General features: G+C 39.9%; 1 long non-coding RNA gene across 1 annotated transcript; it reads left to right on the top strand.

The window, feature by feature from the left end:
- Positions 1-2,726: 2,726 nt before the first annotated feature.
- LOC140327642 (uncharacterized) lies at positions 2,727-3,978 on the top strand. The gene is made up of 2 exons (XR_011920055.1): positions 2,727-2,914; positions 3,052-3,978. It is a non-coding gene; the product is annotated as an uncharacterized lncRNA (long non-coding RNA).
- The last annotated feature ends 17,031 nt before the right edge of the window (positions 3,979-21,009 follow it).

Here is a 21,009-nt window from a genome sequence, read left to right as displayed (position 1 = left end):
CTTTGGCCATATCTAGTTTAACACCATGAAGTTTCATGTAACCCATATAAATTATGAACCTGGTGGGTAAGGTCAAGAGCCCTATACTGGGTTACAAATATGTAAATGAATAGCACAGTGTGTTATGTGGCAATTACTGTTCCAGCTCTTCCACTTCCTTCCGTTTGCTGGCCTCCAGCAATAATTTATGCTTATGGGGAGCACCGGAAAAATACTTTAAAATTATTAATTTATTTTTACTTTGGACCTGTTGCCAGTATCGTCATTGTGGCGTCATGTCCTGTATCAAATCCCTTTCTCCTAATTTAGCTAGGAAGTAATATCAGCACATCTTCTTGTCCATCTTTACGGCCATTTATTGGCCAGTGGACATTCCATGGCAACTCCAAGCTGCTCAGCAGCTAAAGAACCCACCCGTTGTCCCGGCAGGTTAAAACCGACCTATCATCACATTTTTAACATTATACAAGGGTGGCTATCCTTTTTACATAATTATTTTTTTTATATTTTTTATTACTTTTTGGGGAGGTCCTTACCCCTTCTGTCTTGACCACTAAAGCAGTAAAAACTGAACGGGAAACCCGCAATCTCTTTGAATACTTGCGTCACATATCTCAGGAGGTAGCGGGCTGCATGCTAGAAAGTTGGGCATACGTAATCAAGGGGATTTTTTTCCAACATGGAGGAAGACAGATATTTGGAGGAAGACACATCACCTTATTTTGTGTATGTAAGATCAGGGGATGTGAGGAAGAACCAGGAAGATGGAAAAATAAAGATGGCAGCACTGGATAGAATGATGAACCCCAGAAAGGAGAGGGAAGCCAAGACAGCGAGGACTGGGCAAAGGTATTTTAATGAAAGTTCCTCTTCAATGGGCCCAATGGACATTGTCAGGGATCTGGTCAAAAGCTAGATCTTTGATTACAATATTTATTTGGTGTTGTGCAAACAAAATATAAAGAAGCAAATACATTAATAAACAATAAAAATGAAAATAAAAATGGGCTACAGGCTACAAAATAGTCATTACAAATGTATTGTGCGACATAAGCAGAGTTCCAAGAAGGCTGTGAAACAAAACATCTGGATTTACCATAGGAAATGTTCTCTAGATGAAGATTTAAAAATGGGCAGCAAATACAAAAAATGTGTCGGCAATGACTCAAATGCTTTGATATCAAAAGATGCTTTGTAAGCAAGAAGTAGACCTCCAAACGGACCTGGTTGTGCAGCGTCATATGACTCAGAGACTCCGCTACTACCATTACTCTATTAAAGGGGACACAGCCAGTCTAGAGCAGCCATTCTCAGCCATGGTGCCTCCAGAGCTTCCTAATGGTTGCCTGAAGATAGCAGACCAACCTCCTATCCAATAGTGCCTTCTGGGGCCAATATCATTTTTCAGAATTAGTGACATTGACCCGATGATATTTTTATCTATCTCTAAAGGTGGCTCTCTTCTCAATGATCACAAGTAGAAAGAGGACCTTCCAATGACCAATTATGTAGAATAGTCTGTGCTTCATTCCTGGCGCTTGCTATTACATAACCATTCACAACCAGGACTCTGTGGAACTCTAGGCTTCCTCCGGAGGTTGCCAGGGGTTGCTTAGGCTGTGGCTGTCGTCCGATCTATTGGTGCATACTTTGGGGCCACAGGCTTGTCTCCAAATATTTTTTTAATTGTCTGTAAAGATTGAATTGGGTCCACCGCAGTAAGAGGGACATTCTTGACATTGGCCAACAATGTGAGTGAATTTTTGCAATGATTTTACTTCAACAGGGGCTCCCTGAGGCCTGAACATTATTTTAAGGGTTCCTCATGGGTATAAAGGTTGAAAAAGTCTCAATAATACATAATGTAATTTTGGTGTCAAGTGTTCTAGGTATGTCATAGCTCTTTTAATAATTTTTAGATCTTTATCTTGCTGATATTAATACCAAACTATGAACTTGAACTGCAGATATAATTTGTAGCAGGGTTACCCAGACATCTAGAAAATAATTTGGGGTAAAAAACATTGGGTAAGGGAAAAATTAACACTTCTTATCTATTCCCTTACTATCAGCTCACCTTCCCGCAATTAAGTAGGATTTCCAATTGATTCCAAAAAACAATTTCTTATGGGGGGGGGGGCGCACACTTGATGCCCTTCTTTTACTAGCCATGCAAATTCCATAATTATATAAATGTAATTACTAGGAAAAAAAACATATTTAGGACTAGCATTGCACTGGGGCTCCCACATTTTTATCTGGGATATCAAAATAAACCCATTTTTTGACCCTCTCCATTGCTTCTCCATCAGCCGGAGCTCTGGGTGGCGTCTCCTGCATTGTAACTAATGACATTAAAATTCCGGAAATCAATAGGAAGAGGCTTTAGGGAAGAGGAGAGGATGAAACTGATGGAAACCATACCTTAAGTAAGTAAAACTTCTTAAAAAATGGTACCCTAGGTTTTTATGTTTATTTACCTATAAGGGAAGCCACAATGCAAGGGTAGTTTCTGCATTTTTGGTTGGATAAATAAAGGGGATCTAGATGTACTATCCCTTTAACATATTTTAGGTTTAGTGGTCCCCAAACTGAATCATGTAACCACAAATCTTTCCAGTGACCACTTCCCCATATGACGCGCTGTCACGATACACGCACAGCCACTAATGTCATTTGGAGGAATGTGTCACCATGCCAGGATCACGGCACCATGTCATGCTTTTCCCTTTTTCTGTTACATTTTTAGCCAGAATGAAAACTTTTGACTGTAACCGTCTCAGGGGAACCATCAACGGCTCATTGCTGTATGACGCCGGTCATTTGTCATGCAAAGCTGGTTGTCTCACGTCTTTGTCAAATTGGACAAACTCACATCTGACCCAGTTCAACCTACTTTAGAGAAGATATTTCGGTAAATCTTTTTCTTTGTTCCTTTTTTCTTTTAACAATGAAATCCTCATTATTAGTTTGTGTTATTTGCTCCCTTTTTTGGTTTGGTAAAGCAGAACTAAACCTGGCGGATACTTATCTATCCTTGTTTTGTCACAGGTGCGCCATCTTCCTTCTTCTCCCTGGTGCCATCCTTGGAAGGCGTCATCTTTGCCACCGGCTCCATGCCAGACTTCCATGAAGAAGGCGTTTCTCTTCAGTGATTGGATGATGTAAAGCCTGCACTTGTGGAGGAGTTACATTGCCCCCGCTGGCTGGCTCTGTGTGTGGCGGTGCTGAGACGAGAAAAGCTCTACACTACACCGCGCATGCACTGTACAGTGTACAGCTTTAACAAAAAGGCACCAGGGGTGGGAAGTTGCTTTTTTGACAAAACAGACATTGCATGTACTAACTTCTGCTTTTTTTTTTTAATTTTCTGTTTAGGTATGCTTTAAGACCCCTAAGAAAAATAATACATTACATCCCCTTCCTTTCACCTTTGGCTTCCATGATCTAGTATTGACTTGAAATGAAAACTCAGCTTCAGCCACCGATTGAGAAACCTTTTTTTCCCTATTTTTCTGTAATTTCAGCTGTAAGCTCATCACCGTTAATCTGGACAGGAACAAATGGAGACTGGGCCAAATGACGCACAATTTTAAGCCGCTTGCTGCCCGAATTAGACGGTCTATCCGCTGATTAGATTTCCCCCTGACCTCTCCTTAAACAAAAATATACACTGCACTAAAGCCAGTTATGAGCAAAACTGCAGTTTTTAAACGCGAACATCTGTCGACGGAAAGAAGAGCGGCGCACACGGTCACATATGACCTTGGCGGGAGCGACAGGTGGCGGAGGCACAGAGGGGGTGCTATAGAATAAAGTCCGTCCGCTGCAGCCAAAGTTTTTTTCAATCTGTTATTTTTTTTTTTGTTTCATTTGTTTTTTATAATTTTTTGCTTCCTCCCTTTCTTCTTTCTTTTCTCCTTACTTTTCATATTCTGATGATTATTCTATGTTCTAGAAATAAAGAAATGTCATGCTAATCCTTTATTTTGGAGTTATTGGTCCAAAACGATTTTTCAAATAAGGACTTCTTTGACTTTTCTGATTTCTTTACTCATTAAAGGTGAATTTCAAGACAGCCAGGCAGTAAGCATTTTCATAAGCAGGTCATCAGTTACTTTTATAGGCACCTTGGATTTGCCATGAGTCACCCTCTCCAGCCCACTGAGGGTCGGATGTGGCTGTCAAAGGAGCTGGAAGTTTTTCATTCCTGCAAAGCTCTTTCATTTGGCTCCACATCTCTGCCAGAATCTACAGGCTACTGTCCTTAAATCTTTTCTTCCCTGCCTCCTGAACTGTCCAATCAATACAATGGAGGATGCAAAGAATAAAGGACATGAGGACAGCAGAATGTAGATGCTAATGCCAGCAGAGACTTGGTATGGCACAGGATGCTTGGCATGAAAGAATGACTCTGGCAGCCCCCTGGCCAATTTCTTGCCTGACATTCCCTCTCCCCTAGTCACTGACACTTTCAATGACCACAGAGATTACTGTGTTTGATACTTTCCCATCTTAAATGGCAGCTTCTAAACTTTCCAGATAAAAAAAGGGACGCCTCTTACTTTAAAATAGGGGGGAATGAAAAATGGGGGCACGGAAAAGGGACAAAAAGCAAGAAAATATATTGGCTGAAATCCAATTCAAAAACTTTATTCTGGCTATTAAAAAAACATTTTCGAGTACCCCTAATATGTTCCTTTTTAAATCTAGATGAAACAGAAGTTTACTTACTTTATTCTCTCGTTTCTGTAGCCTCCTCCCCTGTGATCAGACCCCTGCATTGGCCGCTCTAAGGGCTACGGCACTGACACTATCCCCTTCATTGATGGACCAATAGTCTTATGATGGACCAATAGTGAGGACACCAAGGGCTGCCCCACAGCATGGAGTGTCGGATAGAAAAGAAGCCATGATGGGGGAGTAAGGTATGAAATAAATAACCTTGCTTGTTGCATTCCCCATGGACCCAAATGAACATTTGACCACTGCTTTCCTGTAGGAGCCAAACTGCAGAAGAAGTTTATTTCGTGTTTATGATCTGTATTTTAAAGTGGAGCTATTTTATATATATATATATATATATATATATATATATATATGATGTCAAATGTATGCATGCTAGGTATTCCATAAAGGGGACGCCACCAGAAATGTATTACCATAGAATCTAGTACAGTACCCACCTTCACCCCAACAAAACCATCTTTGTCTTTTTTTTCTCCAGAAGCAAACAACCAGTTTGTTAAGGATCAGGAATCACTGGAGTGAAGCTCAGAGACTGATTTGTTTAATATTATATTCTGTAAATCAGGTTCTGTATATTGTGAAGTGTTTGCATTTTTTTCCTTCAGACCTGTAGCATTACAAAAGGTTAATTTTTTTTAAAAAAAGGCTGCAGTGTCCCTCGTACAAAACACATAATCAGTCCATGTGTTTGGGGTCCATGAACCTCGTGCCCTTGTGCTCCGTAAAGTCTGAAGCTTCAGATCCTTCAGCAAAAAAGGCCATTCTAGCAATCAGCATCTCATCTAAGAAAATGGTGAAATCTATAGTTACACATTAATTGCATTTACTGAAATGACTTGTACAGACTTCCTAATAAAGGATTCCCAGAATTTGTTATCGTGTTCTAGCCTAGACTTGCGTCTCCTTGTGATAGAAAAAAAAAAGAATTGTATAGACAGAGCTGACTGCCCAGACTCCAGACCACAAGGAAAATCAAAATTTAAAGATGAACCATGTCTAAAGCCAAGTAAAAATGTAGGACATGGCAGATATTCCAAGTTCTTTGTATTATAATAGGGGAGCAATGTTGGCACCCTTGGACAGAACTACAAAACTACTTTCCATTTTCCTAGGGGTACAAATGGAAGTCAATTTTGCCTGGGGTTAGTCTTTTGGATTGGCCCTGGGCCACATCAATGGGTCATGCCCTGCAGCCAATGGGGGGCTGCCAGTGTTTCTCATCTCTTTGCGGTACCACTCCATGCCATGCTGCCAGAGATGTGGAGTGCACAGGAAAACTTGGCAGGTAGAAGTGACACTGGCAGTCCCCCTAGACCTCAGTTGGCAGCCCTTAAAAATATAAAAGGTAGGTGTTATGTTCTTTCCCTGTCTCTCAATTGTGCTCCAGCATTGCCACCCTGTAACATGTCCCCCAAGTGCAAACTACAAACATTTGTGCCAATGGACATTCCAATGTTGTCGCTTTCACATAGCCGGTCCAGAGAAAGTCATTTTTCTGCACAACTGTCGTGCAAAGTCTCTATCCTGCCTGTCTTCTACTGCTCTGCCAGTGTTTTAGTGACTTCTTGCGTCTCAGGCTGTGGCAGGTTGTCACTAGGACAGGAACTAAAATAAAATCTACAGAAGACTTTAAAACCAATGTAGAGTTCACAGGGCTGACAAAGGGGCAAATTTCACATATTCATTCTATAATGTTGGAGAATATATTTGAATGATGAATTGAAAATCTTTAGTGTCCATTACCCAAATGGGTTGGTAAAAGGTGCATTTTACTGCAGGATGTGTGAAAGGGCGCCTTTAAATGGAACTAAATCTACAATACTCACCAGTCCCCATTCCAGGACATCGTCATCCTCCCTTTTCTTTTCCTAAATATGATCCTTGAACATGACATATTTTCTGCGCAGGAGCCGTCGGTGCGGGAGTTTAACCTTTCTTGGCAACAAATGCTGAGCATGTGCAGCCGTGCAAAATTAGGGCGGTTCAGGCAGGTAAGACAATTATTGGAGAAGGGACATCGCCTGACCCTGCCTGATGGCCAATTATTCAAAAGCAACTTTAGTTCAACTTATTTTAGAACATCATACAGATGAGAACAATCTGTGCATTAAAAAAAAATTGGTGACTGTAAGCAAGCTGCATGAATATATTTTTTCAGAAAATGCACGCATTATCACAAAGCATTGAGTTTGTCTTCTATTAATTATTAGGAGTTCATACGGACAGCTAAGCCCTCATCACTCATACCATCCCAGTTGTCCATGATTGGTGTGCCTGTATTGTTTTACATCCATGGCATCCCGGTCATTATCGACACCTCGTGCCACTTGGCCATAGTGGAAATGGTTAAGTAGACATGGCCTTTCTCTAGGCCCCCCACACCACCCTCTTGTCTCCTTAGAAACAAAACAACAACAGTAAAAGGATCTGCCCCCAAAACGTAAAGGAATGGCATGAGCTGAATCTCTGTAATTTGTTCCGTAAGTGGTTTGACCCCGGTGACCCCCATGTGACATGGACGGATGTGTCTTTCAAGAAAGGCATGACAGTCGGATTCCAAGCTCGTGTCTCTATTACCTCTTAATAGAGTGGTGGGCTGCCAGAGACCTCTGTTTTCAGGGTGGTCTCTAATCTCTACATCCTCCTGGTAATGGCTCAAAATCCTCGAAGAGATTAAGATAACCATTTGGGGCTCTATGAGCTATGTGTCCAAGAAAGAAAGAAATAGAAAGGAGCCATGCTGTAATGTTTAAAGAAGGGTGTACCAAAAAGTAAAAATTACCAAATATGTAACAATAGGAAGTGTGTGGACAGCATGCTGGTCAATACATCATGCAAGGTGGAGTCAGCAAACCACCAAGCAAGTGTATTTGCAAATTCATGGAGGCAACTTAACCCGTCGCCATCTTGGATGAGCAGATCGGCTTGGCAATGTGGGATGTGACCTGAGATGTCACCAAAATGCTGGAGAAACTAATCCAACCAGCAAGCAGAGTGAAATAAATCGTTAAGGTTTACTTTGAATGGGTGGCTGAGAAACGGTGCCAGATGCCGCTTGCTGGGAAAAATGAAGAATCCATTGCAGCAGCTGACGAATGACCAACAACTGCCCATCAAAATCATCACTGCATGCTCTTATTCTTGGATGGAGTATGGGGATGGTGGCTGATTGGTGGCTGGAAGGCTGTTAACTGTCCTGTAACTGTCCAACATCTCATTTGGCTTAAGGAGTCACTTAGACCCCCCAATAAATTACTGGAAAGGTCCATGCATATTAGGGGGTCTAAATGCACCTACCTTTTGCTTCTTGACCTAGTATGATAAGACCAGTTCACAAATTGGAGTAAGAACTTTTTTATTTTCATGCTCTATATTTTGCTAATATTGATATAAATTTATAATATATTTACTTTATTGTATTGCCAGCAGGTTTCCTGCATAGCTTTTGGAAACTGTTACTGAGATAACACCCCTAGCAGTTTTTGTAGAAATGCATTGCTGGGTTTTATATATAAAAATAGTAAAATAAAATAAATAAGATCAGTGAGGGACCTTTTTAGGTCACAAAAAAGGTCAGAGATTGGTGAAACCCAGGAACGCACTGTACCCATAAAAACCACCTACACTTTGAATTCAATTTTGCAAATTTCACCAAAACATTAAGCTTACAAGCTTACAAGTCTTGTGTTTTCCTGCTATAATCTAGGTGTAATTTGCATACTTCCTCCGTACTTGCGCTGTAATTCAGTTTGAAACTTTACCTTGGTGGAGGAACTTCCTGTAAATCAGACCAGTCACTGCGACTCCTTCTCCTTGTGCAGGATGGCTGGTCTTGTATCTAACCTTTTCTGTTTTTTTCTGCGTGCAGCCTGTAGTAGGTGGGCCTACTGGATCCCTTCCACAGTTCTATTTTCTGTACAGAATATATGCAGAAAGATTTAAATTCTACATTTTTGCCCTGTTTGTTAATATTAGGTTTTACAAGGACATTTGGTGCACAAAGTGGATTTATATAATTTGCAGCTATTGCAGAATATATCCAAATAAATGTTTCCTTGCCAGCCCTAAATTTTACAAAAAATCTCCAGTTTTGCCCTCAAATTTGGGGGAAGTAAAATTGGCTCATTGTTAACAGCTAGAGATGAGAGGAATGGAAGAAAACTGGAGATAGATTGAATCTGGTTCAATAGGTGATTAGATTGATTAGAGTGATTAGTTCCTTGTGATTTATATTAGATTATAAATCACAAGGAACCATGTACAATATGGGACCAGTGTAAATCCTTTTCTGAGTCCATTTTTATGTTCTATCCAAATGTTGGTTTGGTGGCGTTGGGCTGGTAGGTGATGGTGCAAATATTCCATGGCATCAGGAACAGGTGCTTGAAAACAGGTCATCAATCCAGGTCTAATTCACTTTACCCAATAGGGAATGCTGGCAATTTTTAAGCAACAATGGTAATAAAATTGTCTGTGTGTAACTAGAAATAGTTGACGTAATATCACACTAGCACTCTAAGCTCCTTCCCCAAGGCACTTCTAAAGAATTTTTTGAGTTCCACTCCAAAGGTGAAATTGATCTGATCCAATTACAATCAGAACTATCCAACTACCACTACAATTGCACCAAAGACGGCACCATAGGCAATTTCCTCAAAATAAGTCTCCTTTAACCCATGTGTGTCATCCTGCATTCTTGACATGTCAACGCCCCAGCCCAATCCATCCATCCGCATTTTAGGTTGGAACCGCTGACAGAGATAACCTCAATATTTGTCTATCTCACCCAAAAAAACGTAACGTTAAGTTTACTTTTGGCAGGCGACGGCTATTTGTGACACCGCTAATGTGTTCCTTTTGGCAGTTCACGCAGAAAAACTAAAAGACTATTAAGAAAGAGACGCAGACCCAGCTGTTTCCTGCTTCCTCTGAAAAGTGATTTACAGGCCTTGTAAGAAAGAACAATGGCATCTCTTCCAAATATTTGCAGAAGAAAAATCTCCCGTCTACGCTAAGGCCATAAAACGTACTTGTTACTCGGTAAAATAACCTTTCAAAATTATCACCTCCATTCTAGACGCTCACAAATCAGCCTCCTGTTTTTTTTCCCCTAAGTAATCATGTTTTAAATTTCCATTTCAACGAAGTATGTTCTACCGCGGCCCGCCGAGATTAAGAATGAAATGCCGGGTGGGGACGCCAAAAAAAAAGACAGTTTATAGGTGAAGTTCTGTCTGATGGCAGAGAAATGGTGAGATTTCCTCTAGGGCTGAGATCCTTTTCAAAAGTTGGGATTTGAGGGTTTTTTCTAATGTCTGGGCAGAATAGTTATTTTTAACGCTTTTGCCTAAAGAAGACGGCAACGCGGTGTGGAAGTGTTGAAACCACATCAAGACGACGAGGAAGTAGAAGGCAGCCCAAATTTTTTTTCTCTTTAAAATGTGGCAAAAACAAAAAGGGAGGGGATTTCGGCATAAAAAAAGGTTTCTATTCCATTGTCGGTGTATTTTTTTTAGGCTGAAGACTTTGGTTTAAAGTAGATTTAAACATAATGAGTAAAATATCTTAATTGTATTATGTCATTTCAAATGGTGCAAATTTTATTAAAAAAAACCTGGTGGTGACCTTGCCATAAAGATCCCGGTAACTGGCCCTCAGTTGTTTGACTATGAGTGGCAGTGCCAACATGGAACGTATACAATAGGGATTAAATTGATCTCTCTATTGGTTCCTGATAAAGTTTGGACATTCACTGTTATAACAATATATAACATATATAACATATATAACAATATATATTACAACGTTCCTGTTAATATTTGCATAAATGCTGCCATTTAATATCTTAAACTAGAACTAAATTCTTGTTGCTGTGTGTGTAGCTTTGCCAAAGTTTTTGTTTTTGCACACACTCACCTTCTTGAAGGCTCTGCAATGATAACATGTCCAGGATTCTGGCACTGCTGCAACCCCCAAAGCAATCATTTTTACCACTGATTTTTCTGGGTCCATGGTGATCCTCTTTGTGCATTGGATGGCCACTGAATAATATTATTATTATTATTATCAATAAACAGGATTTATATAGCACCAACATATTATGCAGCGCTGTACATTAAATTGGGGTTGCAAATACCAAGCAGATACAAGTGACACAGAAGGAGGAGAAGACCCTGTCCCGAAGAGCTTATAATCTAGGATGATGTATTTCTTCTTAAACCAATTTTGCAGTTTAGAGAGTTATTCTACATGGTCCCTTGCAGATCTCATTGGTGCCTCCCAGTGACCCCACCTCACCACTCTCTCCTGCATTGATGTAGGTGCAGAGGGGGAAACTAATGAAATCTTTGGAGGGTCATAGAGTCCCCACAACTCCCCAAAATAGAAAGATCAGAATTCCATTCAGGTTTTTTTGTTGGTATGCTAGCTGCTTCATGGGTTCATGGGCGAAATCTTATGAAGCAGCTAGCCAGTGGCTTTCCATCCTCTTAACAATCGCTAGATCTAGAAGCAAACAGTCTATTACCTCAGCTGTATTAGCACCCAAATAGTATATCCTTGACCAGCTTTATGAATCTATGTTTGAATGTCTGATTTACAGGCTAAAATTATTGGCCATGTAAACCCGACATTTGCCAAAGGTATCTTTTGGCAATTGGCTGATCTAGGTGATGCATTCACAAAGCAGTAGAAATAAAAAGGATCTCAAAACTGTTGATTGGCAAGGATTCAGGTGTGGATATATAGGCAGGAGAAAATCTGCATGAAAGTTATACTAAAGAAAACAGATGTGTGCCCAAGGTGCCAGACCCAAAGACCAAGCACTTATTCCCAAAGTCTATATTTCAGTCAAAATTCATTACCTGTTGTTGGCAATTCGATTACCTAGGAGCTCCTGCTTGTGAAGCAGGAGGGAAATTCTCAAGCATGCCCATTGCAAAGTCCTTGCTGTGCTGCATTCTAATATTTGTGCTTAGAAGTTTCCATTAGCCACCAATTAAAATTCAACCTTTGCTGGATATTTTAATGCAAACGGTAATGCAATGCCAAATAAAGAGGGAGAGCAGTAAACAGGATAACCAAATTGGATGTCCTCTGGATTCTGGCTGCAGCAGTTTTTGCTAAACTTGGTAAAATTTTACATTTTTACCCATTTGTGCTGGTTGACATTTGCAGTTCATTGAATGGTTTCTCTTGTTGTCTAGACTTGCTCTTCGATGGAGGCATTGGCAGTGGCGGGTTCCCTTTTCTAGACCCTTTATGGTCATCTGGGCACTTACATGGCCCCTCCAGGGTGATTTCCCTTCCACCCATGCACGTATTATTAGACATTTATAAATACACCAAGGCCTTAGAAACAAAGAAACGCACACCTTGTGCCATGATGATACAATGTCCCTTGGCACGGCAGACACAGACAGATACTCAGAGAAAATAAAAATATATTACAAAGACCAGACAAGTGAAGACACTCGGCTTACAATGGAAAAACCGGGGACAATTCCAAAAAGCCATAACCACCCAATATTTTAATATATCCATTCACCTCTCTGGAAATATCGCACCTTGTAAATTGTGGCAGGATGCTGAAAATATCCAGAAATTACATTGTTTGGGTCGGAAATTTGCAGCAAGCCAAAGCTCAGGAGGAAGCAAGCCTCCGACCATTAACCACGAGGATGCTGGGAAGGAAGCAGTGGAAAAATATGTACATTGTGGGTCTCATATATAATTCCAGCATGAAAGATAATGTTTTTTGATCTTTTCTTCTCATCCTATAAAGTTATAAGGATTCCAATTAAATGGAATGGCAAACATTTCAAAGAGAACCTAAATCAAACCAGGCAAATACATTTTTCATGTTACGTGGAAGCATGCTGTGTAATAACGTAACGCTCGAAGTGATCACTGCATTCCCTCTGAAATTTTTTCATCAGATGAACCAGGCCATCTTTTTTCAGCATTATTCAGGGCCACTATCTCTAGACTGGCATGCTGGCTCAGGGACGGCACAACTATATTATTCTTGGTGCATGTTCACTTCTTGGTTGCATTCACAATTGTCTGAATTAAATTAGCCCCTGTTGTAGTTTTCTATTTCTCGACTGACACATCTAAATTTCTGTCCATTGACCCCACTCAATGGACTCCTTACAAATGGCACATTGAGATGAGATGGCAAATGCCCGATCTATTGATTTTGCATGGTCTTAGAGGAGAACATTGGTGGTTGACCATTTAAGAACCTACCCTTATTTGGATTGGAAACCAGTCCCAATCACTATTTAAAACCCCCTCCTCTAAGATAAGCGAGTGACTACAGCTTCATCTCAAATCTCTCACAGCTTCCCTTCTGCATAGGCAGAAACATGAGTGCCCTGATGGTCCAGCTGTTACTGTTTATGGGAGAACATGTTGCAATGCATGCCAGGAATATGTTGGAATAACTTTGCATGCTTTACCATCCTTCATGGCACCTTTAAACCACCTAAACGTACCCGAGAAATGCTTAAAGCTTACCTGTGACCTGCCAACACAATTTTTGCAATATATGAATTTTTATATATATATATTTCAAACCAGCCTCAATGGCAACTCTTTCTGGAGAGCTTTGCCATGGGCATTGATGGAGTTGTCTCATGTACTTCTGCCCCTTGCACCCTTTGCTAGAACATCATTTACTCTTTTGGTGAAGATACTCATGTTGGATGAGAAGATCTCACTCATAGTTGTCTTTATTTTAATTAATCTCAAAGATGTTCAGTTGGGTTAGGGCCAGGACTTTGTGCCAGCCAGATGAGTTCCTTCACACCAAACTCATAAAACCTTGTGTCTTTTTGGACCTGATTTTATGCACACGATGCAACCCAAAAGGGCTTCCCCCAAACTGATACCACAAGGGTGAAAGCACAGAATTGGCTTTGTATGTTGTAACATTAACTTTACCTTAAACTTGGACAGTTGAAAGAAGCTGTAGGGTTGTCTACATATATTTGTTGCTCTCTGAATCCTTCCCACTTTAGTATGTCCACCCACCATTGACACATGGCAGTTAATCATGTGAACTTTGGTTGTGTCTATTCACAACTGAACTGATCCCAAAATAATCTGTGGATCCCATGCAACTACAAGCTTATGTCACTCCTTCTATCGTAGTACCTTAGTCCAACTTGACATAGGTGGTATTGGCAATCAGAAGCTTAAATGTTCTTTGCTAAGCTTTTGACCAGACAGAGCAAATTTTTTTACTCCTTGTTCCAAAACGGACATTCTACTTTTCCCAGGGTAAAAATCCAACCCAAATTCCTGCTGTTCAGGCACTTCCAGTGGTAGGGTGACAACACTCTATTCCTGTCTCCCGAATGTGTTCCAGTGGTAGGGCCACAAGTGGTTGTGGTAGGGTGCCATCCTATAACATAGGATCTCTCCAGTAGAGACCCTGGGCATTGCTATGGCTGGGCAATTGAGCATGAACATGAGATGTCTCTGTTGGTGAATGACCCAGATCCCAATGCCAGGACTTCCCACATTTTTTCAGAGACTACAAGTGCCCACTCCATTTTATATTATTGATGGTCGTGGTCCACTGTTGTCACCTGCAGGAAACTGGCCATTGCCATCATCGAAGTAAAGAGTTTACTTCTACTTTAACCTTCCTCAATGTGTGGTGTAATTATTTAAAAAATAAAAAACAGTGGTTTTTACCTTTTATATTCATTTTTATAATTTTATATTTGTTCTATGGCTTAATTATGTATGTTTCCCAGAGCGCAACCTTAAGAAACGAGGCCAGCTCTTGCTGAGACTTTCTTGGAGTGTGGAAGATGTATTATTATGGCTCCCACTTCCTGCTGTTTATATCATTCCTTGGAGCTTCGCAAATACTAATCAGCATTTTGTCCAGTTAATAAACTGCTGACAAAGAGTCCTTACATGAAGCTAATTCCTTATTAATTGGAGCCTTGGCATTGCGGGGTGGAATTGCGGAGACACTGCAGTCACCAAGTCTAAATTGGGCTTGTCACTGACAGCGAGGGGATCAGGCTGTATCTTATTTTCCATTTAACAGGTGCTGGCCACCACAATAAATGTCTGGAAAAGTAACATCTGGTATTAACATCACACAGTCTTAATAACCTCGTCCACACAGGAGCTGTAAAAAGTGACAGTGGAGGGATTACCAAGAGAAGAATGGACATCAAAGATTTACACAACGCTCTCCTTACTAAATATCTTCCTTTTTTTTTTTTACACCATTTAAAGTCCAACTCCAACCATGATGTTTCCATTGTATGTAACTGTTGTGAAGATTAATATTTTGTTACCTTTTTATTTCTTAGTAGTAAGATATTCACCACCCCAATTTTTTCTGACCTTCACTGAACAAAATATCAAATGTAATTAAACAACACCAAAAAAAAAAATAATAATATTAATAATAATAAAAAAACTAAATTAATAATACCATTAATAATCATAATATTTATTAATAATCTTTTGGGAAGCCTGGTTGTAAAAATTAAAAAAAAAATACTTTAGTGCTAGTTTTTAGCATATATAGTGCTAGTGTATATTTTTTCATTTTTTTTTCATTTTGTGTATATATAAATACCCCTTGAGTAAAAAAAAAGCTGGAAAAAAACACATTTAAAATAACAAATTTAAACTACATAATATTCTATATAATAACTATAAAATAATATTGTGTATCATTAGTGTATCATTATATTAGTGTTAGGTAAGTTACAAGTAGACCTAGTGTATTTATTGTGATATTGCAAGTACATTTTTTGTTTTCCTATTAGTGTTTTTTTTTTCATCTCATGTATATAAAAATATGAATAAAAAAAATGATATATTAGTTGATAGTTTATATATTGTTTATATTTTTTTTCTATTTTTTGTTATATTTACCTGTTCTATATTTAACATGTGATCTATTTTATATATATAAAAAAAATATATAAAAGTAATAATAATAATGATACACAAATGGCTTTATTACTAGAGGGAACCAAAAGAAAGCAATATCTGTCCACAAAATTAAAACCAAATTTGCATGGATAGAAAAAGAAGATATTTTAGTTAAAACATATACATGACAGAGCCATAAAAATTGGTCTGGTAAAGGGAAGTTAGTATGTTGATAGTGAGGGGGTTCAAATATTGATATTTTTCCAAATGCTATATATTATTTTGTATGACTTATTTGTATGTCCTTATGATGTAAATAATGGGATCTATTAATACTAAACCTAAATATGAAGATTCGATAGGTTGCCCTTTAGCAAAACATTTGGAAGTATGGTCAGACCTAATATTTGCCTATAAGGGAATCCTTCCTTCATTCTTCAGTTCTGCATCTTTTATCCCTCCTTGTATAACCTCCCTTAGTAAAGAAATAATATACGTAGTATATGAAATAAATTGGAAAAAAAAACTGCAGGTTCATCCTTGAAGTTCATCCCCATGTAACAGTTTAAATACCTGATTTTGAATCTTTCACTTTAAATTTTTCACTTAATGTAACAGGGTGACAACGCTGTTTGTTCTGCAATAAAATCCCCCAGCAATGTTGTCACCCTGGACACAAGGTTGTGTTTGATGTACATGTTGTTTTCTAAAGACTTTCAGTAAAGACAAGCAAAATAAAATCTAACTTAAGCTAACATTCATCATCTTTTTAGAGGGAGGGGGATTTTGAACCAAAAGATAATCATTGTAAGAACCCCAGGAATGTTATATGCATGGTCCCAGCCCTGTAACCATCGCAGAACAAAGATAGTTGGGAAAAACTGATTTACTGGTGGGATTGCCAGGAAATAAAAAAGATGCAGAAGGAACTATTTCATCCAGAGATCCATTTTTGTGTCTCATTATCACTTCTCTGGTACAGCAGCATTCTATTGAAGAAGGAGGGACAACAATAACAGCCAATCAGGCTTTGCTGCAGGACACATGACTAATGAGAACAGTCATTATGGATAAGCATCTTGATTGTCCAATCAGCAGCTTGGGGGCGTGTTCATGACCAAGCTGTGCTGATGTTGCAGTGAAGGTCCAGCATCAAACTCTACATCCAGCATGATGACATATCCAACAATTACCTTTGCAGCAAGGAAACGGGGGTTCTCGATTTACTTGGCTGGCTAGTAGTCATATATACGCCCTGGGACTTTTTTTTTAATTTCTTAAAACCCCAAAAAATCTGGTTTGGGTGTTTTCTGTAAAACTATTTAGAGTGGACCTATGTAAGTATCCATCAATACATAAAAGCTCCACATTTAACCACTAAAAAATTTCTGAGTTTCAAAGTGGTGACTTTGGCTAGGCTGAGATGATATCATCAGTCTGCTGCAGGTAAAAGAAAGCATTTCCTCAGTCTCCTTTCCCCTCCTGTGATCAGACTGTTGACATATTGCATGCATTTAGCATGAAAAGAAGAATCTGATGTTAGTCTCACTTATATTCCTTTCCTGATCCATTGCTGGTTAAACTGGATTTGCTGAAGATGAAGCGGCTTTCCTGCACAGTAGCAGTCACATCATTTTCCTGTATATGTGTCCAAAAGTGCTCTTCTCTTCCCTAGCAGCATGCTGGCCTGGAAAGATTTAAGCATCGTCTGGACCCTGGGCATTCAAGGAAAAATATACATAAGGGCGTGTCGTCCAGGCATCTTGGATGAACGTGTCCGATGAAGACACGGACGAGCGGCTGCCATACAGCTCTGGAGCCACACGTCTCAGCCTTGTCGGCCAGCTGGTGGGCCTTGCCAGCTCATGGCAATGCTGGGACTTGTAGGTCCCCGGGTGGACCGTCTGAACTCGGTGTAAAAATTGGAAAACATCATTGGAGAGCGAGGAAAATCCATCGCAATAATGGATCTATACAACCCATCCCTTTGTGTTATTCGCTGTTATTTCGGTGTTATTAAGTAGACAATTTACTAATTGTAATATATCTTACATATTCAGCCGCAGCTTACATTAAAAAAACATCATTAAACTCCAGTCCGGTGACTTTGCCTAGGCTGGGATGATGTCATCAGTCTGCTGCAGGTAGTAGGATGCATTTCCTCAGTCTTCTATCTTCAGTAATAAAAAATGTACATTGTAACTTTGTATCAAGGTGAATGGAGGGCAATTGTAAATACAGCCAAGGAAGACTGCACAATGACCAATGTTATATATATTAGGCTTGATTGACTATCACAGGAGAACCTGGGTGATCCAACAAACCTGGAATGGATTATTTAAAAATCATTTGCTATTGATTGGTGAATGTTTTCATTCCTGGACCATTTAAGTTTGCTGGATTGACAAGGTTCTCCCATGATCTTCTATCTCCTTTAGTCTTAAGGAGTGTTAATAAATCATACCAACTGTGTCACTACAGACCAGGGGGTAAATGGTGACCCTGGATGATGTCTGGACAAAGATGGTGCCGTGCTTTTAAAGAGTAAATCCGATGATGGCATTGTCAGGGAGGTAATGAATGCCCAAAAACCTTTTACCTACACAATCCTGGCCGTACATACATTTGGTCTCCAATTGCCTTCCTGGTACAAGCAATCCCTGCTGAAGCAAAGATTGAATATTTTAGGGAATTTTAATTTTATTTTTCCCCCCTAATTTTTAAAATTAAGTGTTAGGACAGCTAAAGTTTAGGAATCGTTTTTAGGCTTAGTAATGTTTAAGTGTTGCAGGTAGGTTAAGTGTAAATGTATAAAGTAGGTTGGGGGTAGGCTGAGTGGATGTGATAGGGGTAGAATAAGTGTTTGGGTTGGTTAGGTGTAAGTGTTGAGGTTGGTTGTGTAAATATTGGGAGTAGGTTAAGTGTAGGTGTTTAGAATAGGTATGTGTTGGGGGGAGGATAAGTGATGAGAGTAGATTAAGTGCAAGTGTTGGGGGTAGGATAAATGTTAGGGGTAGGTTAAATGTTGGGGGTAGGTTAAGTGTATGTGTTGGGGGTAGGATAAGTGTAAGTCTTGGGTTAGGTTAAGTGTAGGTGTTTAGGATAGGTAAGTGTAAGTGGAGGGTATGGGGTAAGCTAGGTGTAAGTTATGAGGCAAGTTAGGTGTATGTGTTGGGGGTAGGTTAAGTGTAAATGTTTAAAGTAGGTTATGTATAAGTGTTGGGTTAGGAAAGTGAAAGTGTTGTGGGATGGTTCAGTGTAAGTGTTAGGTAGGTAAGGCGTAAATGTTGTGAGTAGGTTAAGTGTTAGGGTTGTGTGTGTTTTGGGTTAAGAAAGTGTAAGTGTTGAGGGTAGGTTAGGTGTTAGTGTTGGGGTTAATTTAGGTGTAAGTTTTGGGGGTAGGTTAGGGGTTGGCTTTTAAAGCCCCTTTACAAACTGTGTGAAGATTTTTATAAAAGGTCGAAGTTAAAAAAATGTTAACATTTGGCCCCAGTGCAGATTTGCTGCCAAGATATAAATCAGCCTAATGTTTGCAAAGAATACAATTTTCCAGACAAAAGTAATTTTTTTGAAAACCCCCAAAGTGTCCCTATTAGGTGCACCCCTGTTTTATTTCATGTGAACCGGTCTGCCTTAAAATTGGATCTTTTCTAAGAAGACCCAACAGCTTTGAATACAAAAATCACTGAGAGTCATCGGGGTCGGCCTGAGCTTGTTTCGAGGTTTCTAGCAAGAAGCCGGGAGAATTATTATGATATTAGAGGCACAGGCTGCCCAGTACGTCACCACGATCATTCACGACTTCCAAATCATGCACAGCCTATGCCAACCCGCTAGATTTGGAACAGCTGGCATGCCCTTTGTCAACTTTCTCTTTGAAATGCACTTTATACCGAGTGCAACGGAGAAGTGGAATAATTTGGGAGATGCCACTGACAAGTGTTCTCCAGCTAGCAACACTCATTCCTGGGAAACATGGAACTTTTGAAGAGGAGGAAAGACTGACTTTTACAAGCCGGTGCCCGTAATATTAGATTTTATTTAGATGGCAACAATAAAAAATAAAATATTAATATAATAAAGCATTTAAAGCTGAACACAAATACTGCAGCTCTGTAATAATACATTGGTATTTGTGTAGCTGAATTTGACTTGTTATCAGGCTCTTGCGGGCCCTGTACAGAGGAGCTGGGGAAAAATATTCTTCCTGATTCCTTGAGGCAATTGATTGTTCCCTGGATCAACAGTCTGTAATCTTTATTTTAAATCTTTAATCTCCAGCTATTATCACACTTACCACTTCCTCCTCCAGTCCTGGCTATATAGCTAGCTCACACACTGCACTCAGTGTTCGTGCAACGTGTCTCCATTGTGCCGAGCCCCTTATTCTGTTGAGCTAGTTCCTATTCACCTGGCGCTTAATTCAGTGTTTTCTCTGTCCAGCTCCTGCGTTAACCCCTCGTTGTCCAGTCTGTTGGTTCCCAGCCTACTTCCCTATGCTGTTCCAGTGTTCCTGTCTGTCTGTGGATATCCCTGAGTAACCTGTGCCTCCTGTTGCTTCCAGTGTTTCCTCTGTTCTCTGTGCCCGCAGTGGCCTCTGTGTCACTGCTGTCTGTCTCCTGGATCCCTGGCAATTGACCCCTGGAGTGTGACCTGACCTCTCTTGCTTGCTGCCTGCCTCGTCCCCGGCCTTCCTTGACTATCCTTCTGCTTTGTGATTTGGTACCGTGTTTTTCCCAACTTGGTGTGCCCAAGGACTGCAACCTGGCAATAACCAGCGGAGCAACAACCTCACCATCGGAGGCTCTGGAGAAAACCTGGTTACTGCTTAGACTCTCTGGTTACTGCGTCTTTTTCCATTCTCAGGGCCCACACCATCTCTGTGGGAGCCATAGGGCCCCCTAGTGGTCATGTCTCTCTGCACGTGACAGCTATATACAGTGCTTCTAAAAATCATCCAGCTTTTTCCAAAAACAATTTATAGAACTTGCTGTAACTACTTCCTGAGGGAGCCGATTCCACATTTTCATACCATACAGTGAAGAATCCCTTCCTTATCCGGAGCTTAAACTTCTTTTCCTCCAGATGTAAAGAATGCCCCCTTGTCTTTTGTAACAATCTTAAAGTGAATAACCATAGTTCAAACTATAAAGTGTTCTAAAGTACAGAAGATGACCCATGATCCTTTAAAGCATGTGGGAAACAAACAAAGCTTTACCACAACCACACTACAACCAAATACTACAGCATTTCAGCAGACACTCATCAACGCATATCAATACCTCCTCTTTATTGGCGCCATGAAGCTTGTTGAAGGTAACACAGGAAATTGACAAATTTGGGGTC

Source organism: Pyxicephalus adspersus, chromosome 3 (assembly GCF_032062135.1).
Source record: "Pyxicephalus adspersus chromosome 3, UCB_Pads_2.0, whole genome shotgun sequence".
Classification (NCBI taxonomy): domain Eukaryota; kingdom Metazoa; phylum Chordata; class Amphibia; order Anura; family Pyxicephalidae; genus Pyxicephalus; species Pyxicephalus adspersus.
Note: the sequence above shows the minus strand (reverse complement) of the source record. Positions and strands in the feature narration are given on the sequence as shown.